At 40.3% G+C, this 12,156-nt stretch overlaps 1 protein-coding gene across 4 annotated transcripts in view; it reads left to right on the top strand.

Moving 5' to 3' along the window:
- Positions 1–12,156, top strand: part of FRMD4B (FERM domain containing 4B) — a 330,390-nt gene that overhangs the window by 290,741 nt on the left and 27,493 nt on the right. The window lies entirely within an intron of this gene.

Genomic DNA, 12,156 nt, shown 5'->3' with positions numbered 1-12,156 from the left:
GCTTATCTTTGTTTCACAATTTTCCACATTTAACATGTCTACTTTTTGTAGAGGAAAATAAGTTACATGCTATTTATTAAAGGGTCACACTATCAGGTTTGGATTTTCCAGAGCTAATAAGTTACATTCTTGGCAATTTGATTATGAGGTTGTTCCTCTTGACCAAGCACGAGTGTACAATACTTTTTTGCCTATATAAGAAGTGATGAGTTCGTGTAGCTATCCATCTAGCTACTCTGGCCTACTCAGTATTATAATGACATAAAGGGTTACCCATGCTGGTAGGTTTTGCCACGCTCCCTGTCCTCTGCTGCCATCCCTGGGAATCACAGCTGTGAAACAATGACCTATAATAACAGACCGTGGTCAGGCTGCCTGCGCTATCACACCCCGACATCACAGACTTAAATAGCTCTTATCACTTCCATCTGTCTCTTGCTTTAATTTGTACTAGAAAAACAGCCATATTTTTCATAAAGTCAGGCCCTGGTCATAATACCACAAGCTCTTCATCTTCTAAGTGTCCTTTTAGCTTCAGTCAGTACTTAAAATCTTCCTTTGACTTTAGAGAATAAATACGCTACCCTTTTCTTCCCATTTTATGGTTGTGAAACTGGCACAGAAAACATGAAAGGGTGTTGCCCAGGACAAACCACAGCCCCTTTTGAATGCCCATCCAGCTCTCCTGGATCAGACTAGCTGGGCACTGTGGCTTCTTATTGGGAATTATCAGTAAAAATAGGAAAGCATTATTTTTTTTTTTTTTAATTTATTTATTTATTTATTTATTTATGGCTGTGTTGGGTCTTCGTTTCTGTGCGAGGGCTTTCTCCAGCTGCGGCGAGCGGGGGCTACTCTTCATCGCCGTGCGCAGGCCTCTCACCGTCGCGGCCTCTCCCGTTGCGGAGCACAGGCTCCAGACGCGCAGGCTCAGCAGTTGCGGCTCACGGGCCCAGCTGCTCCGCGGCATGTGGGATCCTCCCGGACCAGGGCTCGAACCTGTGTCCCCTGCACCGGCAGGCAGATTCTCAACCACTGCACCACCAGGGAAGCCCCTGGAAAGCATTATTTTTAACAAAAGATCCATCTGTGTGAGGCATGGTAGGTAAGCATTTGTGTAATCATACAATTAGAGCTTGATCTCTATAATTTTGGCCCAGTGACCCAGATCAGTTGAAGTAAGGAATACTTGATTTCCAGGAGGAATACGAGTAATATTGGTTGTATTTGAAAACTTGTTTCTAAGACCAAATTTCTAATAATGTTAGAAATGATATGGGCATACAGTTTTTCTTTACAGTTATATATTTTAATGTTTTTACCAAAAGTTTTAAATAGTCACTGTAAAAGAAGCCAACAACAAAAAAAAGCACACACTACAGAAACATCAATTGGGGGCAGGAAGTTCTTCAGCAGTCGCCATCCCTCCCCTGTGATAATCACTGTCAAGAGAATGATACTGGTTTGTTCGTTTGTTTATGAATTTTATTTTGTTGTATTTTTTATTTTTATTTTTTATTGAAGTAGAGTTGATTTACAATATTGTGTTATTTCTGCTGTACAGCAAAGTGATTCAGTTATATATATACGTAAATTCTTTTCCATATCCTTCTCCATTACGGTTTATCACAGGATATTGAATATAATTCCCCATGCTATACAGTAAGATCTTGTTGTCTATCCGTTCTATATAGAATAGTTTGCGTCTGCTAATCCCAAACTCCCACTCCATCCCTCCCCCACCACCCCCCTTGGCAACCACAAGTCTGTTCTCTACGTCTGTGAATCTGTTTCTGTTTTGTAGATAGGTTCGTTTGTGTCATATTTTAGATGCCACATATAAGTGATACCATATGGTATTTGTCTTTCTCTTTCTGACTTACTTCACTTAGTATCATAATCTCTAGTTGCATCCATGTTGCTACAAATGGCATTATTTCATTCTTTTTTATGGCTGAGTAGCATTCCATTGTATATATGTACCACATCTTCTTTATCCATTCATCTGTCATGGACATTTAGGTTGTTTCCATGTCTTGGCTATTGTGAATCGTGCTGCTGCGAACATGGAGGTGCATGTATCTTTTTGCATTGTAGTTTTGTCTGGATATATGCCCAGGAGTGGGATTGCTCTATCATATGGTAATTCTATTTTTAGTTTTCTGAGGAACCTCCATACTGTTTTCCATAGTGGCTGTTGATACTGGTTCATTTAGACTTTGTCAGCGTGTATACTAAGCTTTTACAGAGAGAAAGAAATCTTACTATGTATACTATTCCATACTATGTCATATTTCTCTAAATCACTTCTAAGACAGATGTCTTTTTACTCTTTTTAAAGCTGACTGGTATTCCATGGTGTTGAAATACATAATTTATTTAACCAGTTCTCTCTTGATGAACATTTGGGTTGTTTCCATTGTGGGAAGAGTGGGTTGTAGCATAATGAATTTCAGCCAAGGCAAATAACTAGCCCCTATTATCTATTTTGTAAGATCATGTTTTCTTAAGGTAGACCTCATCCATGTTAACATTTTTTTTTTTTTGGTAATTTATTTCTTCCCTGAATTTTACTTTAAGAAATAACATTTCTTTGGTTTTTCTGAATCTTGCATGTAAAATATAACTTAAATCGACTTACAAGTAATTTCTTAGCTGATGTGGCTTGAGAAAATTGAGATTCTCACAGACTCTAAATGCATCTACTAAAAACAACCAGGCTTTCTTCCAGAATAATGGTGAATCAGAATCTGCACAGTAAATATTGCTGTTAATTTCCTGTCAGTTGCTCATGACTCACAGGCCTTTCTTTACATTCACAGTTTCATAGAAATTGGTAAACATTGTTTGACACTGATCATAATCAGGTTTGCTTGTTCATTTCAGAGTCTAGACAATGATCAGAAGCCACTTCCTTTTTGCAATTTGCAAGAGTTTTCCTATTTCATTTTCAAGACATGCCATTCAGGTCGAAAAGGACCATAAACAGCCCATCTGGTGTCATCACTGTCTTGCTTTCTCTTTCTTGGTTATTTTAGCAGGTGTCCACTTTGTACCACTGTTTGCTTTCTCCTTGCTTCTTCTGTTAAACCTGACAATGGATTTTGCTTCCGTATCTTTATTTTTTCCTGTCTAGACAACTTAAGAGTTTCATTGGCAGGAGGATGTTCTAAAGCCCCTGTCTTGGCTTAGTTGCACAAATAAGGGAATGCCTAATTTAAAGGGTCGTGAACACTGACATATAAAAGGAGGATCACGCTTCAGCTGTTTGCATGGACCTGTGCTCCAGCAAGTTACCAATGGCCGGGCAGGAATGAAGGTCATGTTGCCAAATTGGAATGAAACAAAGGCTGGAATGGGAGGCTGCATAGATGCTCAGCCCCTTGAATCACACGCCTGCTGCATTATAATTACATGGCTTAAAAACAGGCCAGAAGGAGGAAGAATTACCCATGATAAGATGTCAAAAGTCTGTTTTGAAAAAGGGTTGGTCCGAGGTCCACAGGCTGAGGCCTCTATCCTTTCCACATAATGTCTGTCAGTTATAGGGTCTGAATATTGGAGACTGTGTTTGTTTTACCTCCCAAAACACCCAGCAAAGGCTCTTCATGTGTACTGTCTATAAGGCTTTTGCCAGTCAGGGGGGTCAATTTGTTTGCAGTACACGTAGTATAATGCAACAGGGCAAGGGTTTGGGAAGCAATCCAAAGACTGTCTCTGATGTCATTTGCTGTGTGACCTTGGACATGTTGCTTAACCTCTCTTTAAGCTTTTAGTTTTCTCATCTGTACAATGGTAATGCCACCAACTACTAGGGTGGTTGTAAGAATTAATGAGATTATATTTAGTGTTGTGCCTGATACACAGTCACAACTCCATAACTGGTAATTACTCATTTGTAGTGAGAGAGAGAGACAATAAAGAAGGGTATGAGAAATATTCTTGTATCACTGGTTAAGGAAGGACCCAACATTGCTACAAACCCAGAGCCCTAGTGTACCACATAAGAGTCCACACTCACATTTACTATTTTCAGAGACTGGTAAGCATTCTGCCCCTCCCAAGTCATTAACCACAATGCCCTAAGGTATGATGCAAATTAAGAGAAATTTTTTAACTTCTGAGTTACAATCCACAAAAAATACGGTATTAAAAAATCAGGTCATAAGCAGTTTTTCTTTTAAATCCTTCCTTTGTGCATGAAATGTGTCACTGCAAACTCTTAGGGAATGTGAAACATACCAGAACTCAACTTCAAATCGTAGGATGTTCAAACTTAAAAACGATGAAGCTTTATTTAAAAAAGAAAATTTCAAACACGTGCCTTCTAGGTTTTTATTGTTCATTCAGTATTTCAAGGAAAAATGTCTGTTCTTCACAAAGAAGTAAACAATGGGTCTGTGGCTGAGTAAAGTATTAGTATATGTCATGACTGATTTCTACCCCTCTAGCAAGTTATTTCCCTGGGGAAAACCAGAACCTGTCAGAGGTGGGAAGAAAAAAAATGACATGCTAGTCAAGGTGTTATAGGTAGACCATAGTAGGATAAAATGATTTTCAAGATTAGTATCTTTCTGCATTATAAGACTAAGAAAGTCTTGTGATACATGTCATTACCCCAGGGCATTTCAGGGTGGGGAAAAATCAGTTAACTGATTTTTTAAAATGAATTGGAATTCCCAATTGCCTAGAGCAGACGAATTAAGTAACCAGCACAGAAGTCTTCCTGTTTCCTTGTCATAAAAGTACAGGGTTCATTTCATTTAAACTCAGTGACTTGCTTATTTTTCTAAGCACGGCCACATTGATCATTTCTAAACCCACCTTGCTTCCTCCACCACTACCCCATCACCATGGACCTCAATTAGGATGCTGCTTCTAATGCTGCTTAAATTCTAGGTGAGGTTAACTATAGGAGAGAGAAGAGAATGTGTGCCGTCCAGTTGTATTATACTTTCTACATCAATACAAAATGAAGTATGATGGGCAGGGAGAAAAAGAATTACAGAATGTCACCTGGAGACCAGTCCATCCGGTCTATACTTTGTGAAGTATATAATTAAGCTCCAGCCACACCAGGAATCAATTTGATTGTTAAAACCTTCTACAGAGTCAGTGGGAGGAGAACTCCAACCCTATAGGGTGGATTTGAAATAAGAACCAGTCTGGCACTCCACTTACTGGTTGGCTGACCTGGAGCTGTCACTCAACCTTTTGGGTCTTTATTTTCTCAACTATCAAAATCAAAGAATTCTATCTATCTACCTCACAGATCATTATGTGGACCCAATGAGTTAGTGAATTCTTTCACTGACTATATATTTTTCTTTTCTTGTTTTAAATTTATTTATTTTTTATTGAAGTATAGTTGATTTACAGTGTTGTGTTACTTTCATGTTTACAGCAAAGTGATTCAGTTACACATATATATATATGTTTTTTTCAGATTCTTTTCCCTTATAGGTTATTACAAAATATTGAGTACAGTTCTCTGTGCTATCCAGTAGGTCCTTGTTGGTTATCTATTTTATATATAGTAGTGTGTATATGTTAATCCCAAACTCCTAATTTATCCCTCCCCCTGCCCCTTTCCCATAGACATAGAAAACAAACTTATGGTTAATTATTTTTCCCTTTACACCATACTCTAATTTATAGAAAGTTTACTGGGCAGCATAGGCATTTGTCTTTTCCTCCTGTAGTTAATCACTATTAGAATTTGAAGCAGTTCTTCTAAAACAGGGAACTCTCAGAGAATTGGATGGGCATTGGTAACTCTCCGTTTCCATCTCACAACCGGTAGGCAGATGGAAAGAAGCCAAGGCAAGCAGCCTTATTCATAAAATCACCAAGTTTAGGAACTCCCGTGGTGGTCCAGTGGTTAAGAATCTGCCTTCCAATGCAGGGGACGCAGGTTCAATTCCTGGTCGGGCAACTAAGATACCACATGCCTCGGGGCAACTAAGCCCACACGCCACAACTAGAGATCCCGTTCGCCACAACAAAAGATCCCACGTGCCACAACGAAAGATCCCGAGTGCCGCAACTAAGACCCGACACAGCCAAATAAATAAATAAATAAAATATTTTTTTTAAAAAAGGTTTAAAGAAAAAATCACCAAGTCTAACTGCAAAGGAGGCTGGGCAGTGTATACTCTAGGTGGGTGTTCATGGGCAAAGCCATCACTCAAGGTGTTTTGTTAGAAGGAAAAATAGATCCTGAGGGTGATAAGTAGTTCCTGTCACTCTGTGTTTGTTTCCTTGGACATCTTCCAGGGGGATGGTTAATGAGAAACAAACAAGTGAGCAGAGAATGAAGACATAATTATAAATTTTGAATAGTCTCTGATGGAAACAAATGAGACGGAGGGACAAAAATGGGATGGGTAGGGATGTTTCAGGTGTTCAGAAAAGGCCTCTCTGAGAAAGGTGACATTTAAGCTGAGACCTGAAGTGTGATAAGGAGCCAGGCTTAAAACAAAGAATGGGTTGGCATGTTCATGTCAGAGAACAGTGTATGCTGATGGGAGGGAGGTGGGCATGTTATAAAAACTGAGAGACCCCTACAGCTAGAGCTTAAAGAGTGAGTGTGTTCCCTGTAGAAACTGAACGTGATGGTTGAAAAAGAGGAAAGGGCTGCTGGACAGGCAAACCCATTAGATTTCATTATCTCATCTGTTACTCTGTGTTTCTAGGCATTTACCAAATGGCTGAATTGTTGGCACATACAGAAAAATGAAAGATAGCTCTCTAATAGGATTGACCAGTCCAAATGCAGAGAAAGCCAGTTAGTACATAAAGCATGGTGAAAATTTTTTCTATCACGGGGCATAAACAGTAAAGTTTTCTTCATTCTGTACTTATAACCAAAGATCGGTTTGGTTTTAATTCATTCATCCTTCAGGAGCAAATCTCTTAACAAAGTGCAATGTACTCTGATATTTTTCCAAAAAAAAAATAATGAGCCCATTCTGTCTGCAAGGGCCCTATAGTACTTTATATAGTTTTTTTAAGATTTATTTATTATTTATTTATTTAACTTATTTTTGGCTGCGTTGGGTCTTAGTTGCAGCACGCAGGGTCTTCGTTGAGGCGTGCGGGATCTTTCATCGTGGCACATGGGCTTCTCTGTAGTTGTGGCGTGCAGATTTTCTCTTCTCTAGTTGTGGCGCCCAGGCTCCAGAGCACGTGGGCTCTGTAGTTTGCGGCACACGGGCTCTAGCTGAGGCGTGCCAGCTCAGTAGTTGTGGCCCGCGGGCTTAGTTGCCCCGCGGCATGTGGGATCTTAGTTCCCCGACCAGGGATCAAACCCGAGTCCCCTGCATTGGAAGGTGGTTAACCACTGAACCACTGGGGAAGTCCCCTACTTTATATTCTTTATCTCGTTTAAGGAAAAAGCCCAGTCCCGGTCATCAAGGACCTGACAACCCATCTGGAAAGACAAAATCATATTCAAAATTAGAGATTTTTATTGAAAATATTTAATAAGCAGACTAGGTACCAACCTGTGAGGAGGGATGCCAGCTGTAAACTTCCAGAAGAGCCATGCAGGTGTCTCTGAGCGACAGGTCAGCCCTGGTTATACCAGATACGTGCAGTGAGCGCTGTATTGCAAGTACTAACAGAAGTCATTAGATCAGCTCTGAGAGGTTAGAGATTTGGCCATAGAGGGAATTTATATGAGGTGACATCCTCTTAGATGGTCAGATTTTTATATCCTGCATTTTCTGATACCCAGGACATCTTTGTCTAAACGTTTCCAAAAATACTCAGAATGTTTCACTCCTTGCGTTTAAGACCTGATGTTTTATGTGTGAAGGGTTATCACATCACGTCTGAAAAAGTAATTTTCTCTACCTGAGAGTGTACCATTTGGTGTGTTCCCGGGCATTGAGAGCATGGCCTCTTGTAGTCTGATCAGTTGTTCTAAGTCCTTCTGGGAGGGAACATTTGCATTTAGAAAACAATCCAGACATCTATTTGTTCCTAAAGACATACCTAGTTGAGAAAAAGAGAAATCCAAAATTCATTATTTTGTAGCAAAAATTTTATCTTCTTCATCAACACACTTCACCCACCAAAGCATAGTTATGTCACCAGAAATTATCCTCTGAGTCAGGTGTTCTCATTCTCTGCGCTATTGATCTTTTGGGCCAGATCATTTTGTCCTGAGCATGGTCTGATATTCAGCAGCATCCCTGGCCTCTAACCACAAGATGCTAGTAGCAGCCTCCCCTCCAGTGGGATAAACCAGAAATGTCTCCAGACATGGCCAAATGTTCTGGGAGTTGTGGGTTAGGGTGGGAAGTGAAGAGAAATCATTGGTGGAGAACCACTAGTCTAAGTAAAACATGAGAGACTCAGAGTTCTTTTCTGCAAATGGCTGTCGTAATTGCTGCCGTTTTCTTCCTATGAGGTTGAACTGGGAATTACTCTTCTTTCTTTTTTGGTTAACATAACAAATCTCCATAGAATACTCTTCCCAAGTAAGAAAGGCAGGATAGTGTGCTCTGGTAACTGGGGAATTTGGAGCCATGGTTGTGCTTGGGTGTGAATCCCAGATCTGCCCCTATTTAACTTTGGGACCTTGGCCAATTAAACCTCTCTGAGCCTCAGTTTTCTCTTCTGTGAAATGGGGCTAAATGTAGTACCTCCCCATAAGGTTGTTGGGAAGACTCATTCTCAGTCACATAAATATTTGGTCGAAAGATGGCTAGCTGGATAGAAGGTAGGTCAATTTGGCTTTCTCAAAGCTCATCATCCTGCAAAATTCTAATTTTCTGGTACTCCAGGAGGCAAAACAGATCCGCTAGCTGGCTTGTGAGTACTAACAGTATATTCATCAAGTGTAACTTTTTTAAAATGAAAAAAGAATAAATCAATAATACAGTGATCTTGTTTTGCTTCAAGTTAACAGCAGGGGAATCACCCTACGTGAGCCATTATTTGATATACAGTCATACACCACGCTGCTACTAACCCAAATTTAGTCATTTCCAAGTGAATTTGCAGTTAAATGATTAACCTGTATTATAAGTGCTATTAAAAAAAAAACCAAGCCTCTGATGATGTCTTTCCTGTCATTGCCTAGTGTTAAACCTTTGGGTGCTGTCTACTTTCAATCCATCAAGATTCAAAGAGACAGTGCATCCTTTCTGTCCAGCACTTTTCCTGGTCTTTCACTACCCCAAAGGTCCCCCTTGCTGGTAGTGGGTCACACTCCTCAGCATTTTTGTACATGCTAGGGCATGTCTCTTCTTTTCTGGGTACTCCAGTCAGGAGGGAGCTTGCTAGCTTGCTGCCATTGCGTATCCCTGTGGGCGTGCCTTTGACCCATTCTCACGTACCTCCTCTATGACCTCTGTGATACAGGAACAGTGAACAGATTTCCTACCTAGAGGGTGTATCAGGAAACCACCAATGAAATCAACAGAGATACAGCAGTTTTTACAGAGGCTGAAGCTCATAGAATTGGAAATCTGAGGGACACGGAAGTGTCAACAGAATAACTTGGCTATTTCTCATCAGTGGAAAGACAGATGTGGGATCCAGACAGCAGTTTCTAGTTCTCTTTCTGCTGTTAAGTGGCTCTTCTCCATCTTCAGAAGAGATGATAAAATAAGGGAATTGGACTGAGGGTCCTTCCTAACAGATGCAGCTAGCTTTATCGCTTACTAAATGTTGATTCTGAGCCAGGCACTGTGCTAAGTGCTTCATAAACATAATCTCACTAAACCCTTCCAACAGCCCTCTGAGGCAGGCGTTGTTGGTCCCATTTTACAGATGAGGAAACTGAGACTCAAGAAAGTTAAGCAACTTGCCAAATAAAGCGCATGTGGTGAAATCAGCATGTAAACCAAGGCAGTCTGATGTGGTCCAGTTGGTTCAGGTAAGCATCACAAGGAAGGGGACCTAGCTATTATTTGCCAGCAAGAACAGGACCTCACGCATAGAAGGTGGACAAGAAATATTTGTTAATTGAAGAGGAATGTGTAAAGGACTCCAAGAGCTACTTAGGTATGTGACTCCCGGTTTCCTGAAAGTCCCTCTGCTTTTCCTTATAGTCTTTTTTCCTAAAGTTTGACAGTGGCCTCAGATGTTTAGGAACCAGTGTGATTGTAGCATAGGAAGGGGAGAGAGGTGATTTCTTCCAGTTCTTTAAGGCTGTAATAGTGGGTGGCTCTCAGTAACTAAATACTGAGGTTTATTTAGTTTTCAACAAAATGGCTTAAATATTCAACCCATGCATCTCATTAAATAAAGTGTAATAACGCGTGGCAAATTATTCTAAAACCGTCAACTTCCTTTACATCTAAGGATAAAGGGAATAAATTCTGACTACGACATTTTACACACGTTCACTTTTATAGTATTCTTTTTTTTTTTTTAATTATTTATTTATTTATTTATTTATGGCTGTGTTGGGTCTTCGTTTCTGTGCGAGGGCTTTCTCCAGTTGCGGCAAGCGGGAGCCACTCTTCATCGCGGTGCGCGGGCCTCTCACTATCGCGGCCTCTCTTGTTGCGGAGCACAGGCTCCAGACGCGCAGGCTCAGTAATTGTGGCGCATGGGCCCAGTTGCTCCGCGGCATGTGGGATCTTCCCAGACCAGTGCTCGAACCCGTGTCCCCTGCATTGGCAGGCAGATTCTCAACCACTGCGCCACCAGGGAAGCCCCACACGTTCACTTTTAAAATAAGATTTGATTCAGCTTTGGTTTTCTGTGTCAGTTATTAAATTTTTGACACTTTCTTTTTTTAAGACAAGGTGATCTGTGACCTAAGGAAACATTCTCTTCCTGTTGTAGTTTTTTTGATTATCTCTTTGTTACTATCATTGTTCACATTGCTCCTCTTTGACCTTTTTTGGTTTATCTCTTTGTTTATTTATTTTGTAATCTCAAAGTTAATCCCAGCTATTATTTCATCTCTTGCTATCTACTTCCTTCTTTTGATGCTGAAGGGCACAAGTAATCATTCTAGATGAGAGTAGAGTAGAAAGAAGTCTGGAAGACCTAATTGATGGTTTTATTGTCGCCATGCAAGTATTTCCTTTCATTACTAACACCATGAATTCTAAACAACACAATTTCAAACTCATCCCTACTAGTGAGTGCTACATAAACAACAATAAATACTAATTAATGATTGTCATTATGCTTGTTTAATGATCACTTTAGAAAACAGTCCAGTTTCAGGCTCATAACTCTGTGTTGCAAAGCAAATAAAACTCCTCTTCTCCTACCCCCCACCCCCCAAATCTCCAAGAATGGGAATTTTGTCTTGGGCAAATTTTTTTTTTCTGTTTTAATATGAAAATTACAAATTTTGTTTATACATACACATTCACATAATATAATATATATAATAGTTTTGTTCTATCCTGTAAGACATCATACCCTATAAGAGTCCTACTCTGTATGGGCACCAGTGTTCTCCAAACAGTGGAGAATGTGAAGCATACTTTGCTCCCTTCTACCTTCCTTTGAATTTTGTTCTTTTTTCTTAAATGGTTTCTTGTAACCCTTCTTCATCTTTCAGGTGATTTAGAGTATTCCTTATATGTCAGGCCATTTCTCTCTCTTTCTTTTCTTTTCTTTTCTTTTTTTTTTGGCTGTGCTGCATGGCTTAGCTTGCAGGGATCTTAGTTCCCCGACCAGGGACTGAACCCCGGGCCAACGGCAGTGAAAGCGCTGAATCCTAACCACTAGACCGCCAGGGAATTCCCTGTCAGGCCATTTCTGTAATACAGAGGCCCCAACAAGTCAGGTCAGCCTGGTGGATATTTCTTTGGCATTTTCCTCTTATCCTTCCGTTGGTCCAAAATCTTGAGTGATTTTGACCAGAGGGGGGCCTTTTTTTTACCCTTTAAGGAAAACACTTAAGTACAAAAAGGACAGGAATGAAGATCGGGCAGCTGCCTGCTATGTACCAGGTGCTGTCCTAGGCGTGTTGCATGAGCAATGGAATCCACTTTACCTCGGCTCCATTGCCATTTTCAGAGCCTTATCCTGCTCTCTGAGATGGAGAACTCCAAGATAATTTAAAAGCACGATAGAAGAATGATTTCAGAAATTTCAAAAGAAAAACTAGCTTATTTCCAGCTGCCAGCTAGATCAAGAGCAACTACAGTTAGAAGTGTTTTCCTAGCAACTTCA

The sequence above is a fragment of the Eubalaena glacialis genome, chromosome 7 (genome assembly GCF_028564815.1).
Source record: "Eubalaena glacialis isolate mEubGla1 chromosome 7, mEubGla1.1.hap2.+ XY, whole genome shotgun sequence".
NCBI classification, from domain to species: domain Eukaryota; kingdom Metazoa; phylum Chordata; class Mammalia; order Artiodactyla; family Balaenidae; genus Eubalaena; species Eubalaena glacialis.
The sequence above is the reverse complement of the archived record's forward strand: the minus strand, read 5'-3'. Positions and strand labels throughout refer to the sequence as shown.